Here is a 5899-nt window from a genome sequence, read left to right as displayed (position 1 = left end):
CTTCTTGAGACTAAGGGTAAAGAAAGTAGTATAGATAAGATTAAAAGAAAGTTACATTTTGATAATATGTTTTGTGTGAAATCCTTGAGCTTATCCAGGGCCTTGGTTTATTTTTGAATGCTAATGTTAATGCTCAGGTTTATGTTTTGTGTTCTAATTTTATTATAACTAATATTAAATATAAAAATAGTGGAGTGAAAAACTATATTTGTGTATAGGCATCCAGATCCTAGGAAAAGGCAAGAGTAATAAAGAGAAATAACAACAGAAATAATAAACCAAAGTGAATCTAGATCAATCATAGGAGTCTTTAATGAAATTCTAGATCAAGAGAAAAAGATAGGACTACAAATGAGACTTAAGAGGCGAATTCAGGATTTTAGAACTTTTGTGGACAATAATGTGCTTATGGGTATAGATTTAAAAGGGGATAAATTTATATGGTTTAAAAATCCAAGGAATGGTTTTGTGACTAGGGAGAGAATAGATAGGGCGATGGCTAATTGGGAATCGAGAAGAAGATTTCATCATGCATCATTAATTGCTTTACCTGCTATAAGTTTTGACCATTCCCCTATTGTCCTTCATTTATAATCAGAGAAAATAAGGAATCGGTACTTTAAATTTGAGACATTTTAGATTGATCATCAAGAATGTGAAAATATTAGTAAAAGAAGATGGGATATAGAGGATAGAAATGATGGCAAAAGTTGGGCTAGTATTACAAGAAGAAAGAAAAGTTGTAAAAGAGAATTAAAAAATAGAGCAAAAGCACATTCAAAAGGACTGACAAAGAGATTGAAAAACTAGAGTCAAAATGATATAATTTATGGTCCTCTAACTTTTCAAATGAGCAACATGAGAAAATTAAAGAGGTGCAAAGTAAAATGAAATAATTATGGAGACCAGAAGAGAAAAGTGGTTGAAGATAGGGAACAAAAATGCATCTGGTGCACGAAACTGACTCCGCACGTTTCGCACAGATAGACTGGCAAATATACTGAGTCGTCCAAGTAATACCTCAGGTGAGTGAGAGTCGATCCCACGGAGATTGTTGGTTTGAGCAAGCAATGGTTACCTTGTAGATCTTAGTTAGGCGGATAGAAATTATAGTTTGTCATGAAAAATAAATAAAACAGATAAATAATTAAAACTTTACTAGATAAGTGTGAAATCAATGGTATGAGAACGGTTGAGGCTTCGGAGATGCTTCTTCCTTCTGGATCAACTTTTCTCACCATCTACTCCAACTTCTGATTGATTCATTCCATGGCAGGCTGTAAATGATTAACCTCGGGTCAGCAGTTATTAATCTCTTTTGCTTCAGATCAAATGCTGGGTCAGCGGTCATCCAATTTGAACAAGGGTGAAGCTCTAGCAGTCCATTCCCTTGGTGATCCTACTCAAAACACCACAGACAATGTCGAATCTTTCGGATCAGAAAATGCTGCTCCTTGGGTTCTATCATATACCACAAGGCCCTAATCGCCCCACACCTCAGGTAAACTGATGTCTCGAGAAGTCCCCAACGAAGCCGTTGATTAGCCGTCTAAGAGATGTATAATCAAGCTTGTGGTTCAGTACTATCCCATCAAGGACTCGCAAGAATCCATGTGGAATTGGGATGACGGTCAAGTTACACTCCCAACCCATTAGGATGAAGAACGAATATACATTTTAGAATCGAATCAAGCATAGATTGAAGTAGAATAGTGATATTATTAATTCATAAGAATCAGCAGAGCTTCTAACCTTAACCTTAGGATGTTAGTGACTCATGCTTACAGAAAAGTGATGTAAAACATAAAAGTGGGTAAGAGTTGAGGTAGAAGATCCTAAACATGGGTGATCTTCTCCTATATATACTAATCCAATGACTAAAAATTATAAAAATAAGATAAACTAGTCTTGTAGTGCAAAAATTTACTTTTCGGACCCACTTGGTGAGTGTTTGGGCTGAGCAAAGGGTGTCTCCATGTGCTAGGACTCCTTAGGAGCATTGAACGCTGGCATGGGACCCCCTTTTGGGCGTTGAACACCAGCTGCTCCCTTTTGGGCATCCAATGCTAGGAATAGGGTAGGTGGCTGGCGTTGAACGCCAGTTTTGGGCCTTCATTTCCAAAGTAAAGTATGAGCTATTCTATATTTCTGGAAATCCCTGAATGTTAGCTTTCTATATCTATTGAGATTGTGCCATTTGGACTTCTGTAGCTTCAGAAAAGCCTCTTTGAGTGCACAGAGGTCAGATCCTGACAGCATCTGTAGTCCTTTCTCTGTCTCTGAATCAGACTTTTACTCAAGCTCCTCAATTTCAGCCAGAAAATACCTGAAATCACCATAAAACACACAAACTCAAAGTAGAATCTAAAAATGTGAATTTTTCACTAAAACTTATAAAAATATAATAAAACTTAAACAAAACATACTGAAAACTATATGAAAATGATGTCAAAAAGCATATAAAATATCCACTCATCAGCATCCTTATTTCATGCTTCAACCATTTTGAGAATAGATTGAAATAGGGTAGAGCGATTAAAATATAATAGGAGAAAATGGATTAGTGGCGAGAAAGAAGTCATGAGGTTGACGGAGAATCAAGATTATTATTGTTCTAATTTCTAAAGTTAGGCAATTGGAAACTCTTAATAAATTTAGACCTATAATTTGTTGCAATTTCAAATATAAAATCATTTCAAGGGTCATGGTTTTGAGATTAAGAAAGATTTTGGACAAAATAATGTCTCGTATATAGAGTGCTTTTGTTAGAGGTAGGCTCATTCAAGATAACATTATTATTGTTCAAGAGGTATTCAATAGTCTGAATAAGAAAGGAAGAGATTGATCACATATTTTGGCCATCAAAATTGATATGAATAAAGTGTATGATAAGTTGGAGTGGAATTTTATTGAAGTTACTCTTAACTTTTGGGTTTGAGCAACAATGGGTGAATCTAATGATAAAATGTGTAAGAAAAATGATTTATAAGATAAAGATTAATGAAAATATCTCAAGGAAGATTATGCCTCAAAGGGACTTAGGCAAGGTGACCCTTTGTCCCCTCACCTTTTTGTTATAGTAGTTAAGATTTTTACCATCCTAATAGATAGAACTCTAAGAGAGAGAAGAATCTCTGACATTAAAATTGTACCCGTAATTTTTTATCTATTGTTTGCAGATGATTGTATTATTTTTTCAAGACAGATGAAGAAGAGATTTAATAGTTGATCACTATTTTGAACTCGTACACTGAAGCTTCAAGACAAAGAATTAATTTAGACAATTTCGGGTTAACTTATGGGAGTGTGATCCCGATTCAAAAAAGAGTAAATATCAATAAAATTTGTGTAATGACTACATGAAAAAATTTTGGAAAATATTTAGGGCTTTCCGCCCAATGTAAAATATATAAGGGAAAAGCATCGAGTTGGATAGAAGATAGAGTTTTGAAAAAAATTGATGGATAGAAGGAGAAGCTACTTAATTAGGCTGAAAAAGAGGTTCTAATTAAAGTAGTGATACATGCAATACTAGCTTATGCTATGAATTTTTTGAGAATTTTCAAATATTTTTGTCAAAAATTAAGTAGCAAAATTGCGAAATTTTGGTTGGCTAATAATGAAAATGAAAGGGGGATCTATTGGAAGGGATGGAGTAAGATTAGCATGAGTAAAAAAGAAGGTAGTTTAGATTTTAAAGACTTCTATATTTAAAATTTGGCTCACCTAACTAAGCAAGCATGGAGGATGATAGAAAATCCAAAGGCTATATAGGTACAATGGCTAAAAGCTTTCTATTTTACTGATTGTGAATTTTGAAAAGCAAATTAGAAAAACAAGCATCATGGAGTTGGAGAAGTATCATAGATAATGAAAAATATTAAAATATGGGACGATAATTGGTATTGGGATGAAAAGAGTGGATGGATAGAGGAGACAATAAATTGATTATGTCAAAGATCTCTTGATTGAAGGTATGGGCTAAAATAAGCGGATGATTAAGGATATCTTTAATCAGGAGTGTGCAGATAGAATTCTTAGAACTCTAGTTAGTTTCATATAGAAAGAAGATAAATTTATTTGGCCTCACAAAATATATGGTGTCTATACTGTGAAAATATATTATCATATAGTAGAAAAAAAGTGATGAAGCAAAAAATTGTCCAGCCAGTAGTAATGACAACAAGGTTCTTGAAAAAGAAATTTAGGAAAGTCATTTACCATAAATAATAAAGATGTTTCTTTGGAAAGCATTGTATGACATTATTCCAATTTTTTCGAATCTATATAAAAAGAGAATAACCCTTATGTCCACTTTGCATGCAGGTACTGGAAACGATAGAGCATGCTCTTCTACTTTGTCCCTGAACAAGAGCAGCTTGGTTTGGAGCACAAATTCAATATTGTCCAAACGAGCATTCAGCTTCAACATTTGAAAATTGGCTTTTGGACCAAAATAGCCAAATGAGTAAAGTAGGTTTCTTGGTTTGAAAAGTATGGAAATTAAGAAATCAAGCAATATACTAAGGTAAAGATTTAAATCCTAAAACAACAATTATAAGATCTAAAAATCTAGAGCAAGAGTTCTATTAAAGCAAATACCAGCTAATTAGTGAAGTTCCAAGCATTACAAGGAGAAGAGTAAGAGTAGTTACCTACAAATTGGGTTAAAGCTAATGTGGATGCATCATTAGGTGCAATTGCAGCAGTGTTCAGGGATCACATGAAAAGATTCCTCACTAGTTTGGCAGCAAGAGTATTCGTTAACTCAAATCTTGCTATAGAAGTAAAAGTAGTTAGGAATGCAATAATAGTGGCAAAAAATTTTTAGATAGAACAAGTAATTATAGAGATTGATAATTAAAAGTTATGCCATGGTAGAGATTCAACGAATTCTTCAGGACATGTGGGAGCTATTAGGGGGCATAAAAAATGTGGCATTACCTGGATTCCTAGAGAAAGAAATGCCTTGGCACATGTAGCTACGAAATTGGAAGAATTGAGGCACCAATCTGCCGCAATCCTTATTCAACATCCTACAGAAAGAAGCTGTTTGGTAGCACCCTTGAAAAGAATATAAGTAGTAGAGTTGAATCTGAAGAAGTAACAGCTCTGTTTTCATTCAGATTAAGTTATATCGGAACCGGTATCTTGAGCAACTTCGCCATCATAGCTACCTCTTTATTGCTGCTGTTTTCTTTTTTCATGAGAGGCTAATTTTGGGTGAGGGAGGGCGTTGCATGTGTAGTAAAGAGGGAGGAATGAATAAGTTTGGAGGTGGGTGGTGTGGGAGGAAATTTGGGTTCTGGGTTTTACCCATGTCCAAAAAAAATACTTGCCCTTACTCCTGCCAAGCTGCTACAACATCAGAGCAACAACTGTTTAATTCAGAAGAACCACTACCAGGTGTCATTTATAGGGGAGTGAGAATATGCCACGTCTATATATGTAGATATTTTTTCACATCCTTATCATAGGAGCTCTCAACATTCGATGCTAACTTATGTATGCATCTTAATTAAGATTGATTATATGTTAAGATTCAAATTTAAAAGTATGTTATTTTATGTGTATTATAATTATACATTGATTATTTAGAGGAAGAAAAGTTAAAATTAAAAATAAAATTGAAATTTTAAAAGTAGAAAACTTAAGCAAACTTTGTATATAAAGTTTCTTATTGACTCTTAAAACAATTTTATAGGCCTATATGCTTAAATTTGTGTGTGTACGTGTGTGTGCTTTTTTTTATGAAGTTTCATTATGTAAAATTATATCCAATTTAAGATTTGTATTTGCAACTTCAATAAAAGGTTAAAATAAAGCATGTGTGTGTATATGTGCTTTTTTTAATTTTCATGAACCTTCATTACGTAGAATTCTACGCAATTCAAGAATT

General features: G+C 33.7%; 1 long non-coding RNA gene across 1 annotated transcript; it reads right to left on the bottom strand.

Annotated features, from left to right (window-relative positions):
- Positions 1-1757: 1757 nt before the first annotated feature.
- LOC130945443 (uncharacterized) lies at positions 1758-5391 on the bottom strand. The gene is made up of 3 exons (XR_009072198.1): positions 4945-5391; positions 4656-4778; positions 1758-2326 (listed from the first exon to the last, which is right to left on the bottom strand). It is a non-coding gene; the product is annotated as an uncharacterized LOC130945443 (long non-coding RNA).
- Positions 5392-5899: the final 508 nt, after the last annotated feature.

Source organism: Arachis stenosperma, chromosome 1, assembly GCF_014773155.1.
Source record: "Arachis stenosperma cultivar V10309 chromosome 1, arast.V10309.gnm1.PFL2, whole genome shotgun sequence".
Taxonomy (NCBI): domain Eukaryota; kingdom Viridiplantae; phylum Streptophyta; class Magnoliopsida; order Fabales; family Fabaceae; genus Arachis; species Arachis stenosperma.
Note: the sequence above shows the minus strand (reverse complement) of the source record. Positions and strands in the feature narration are given on the sequence as shown.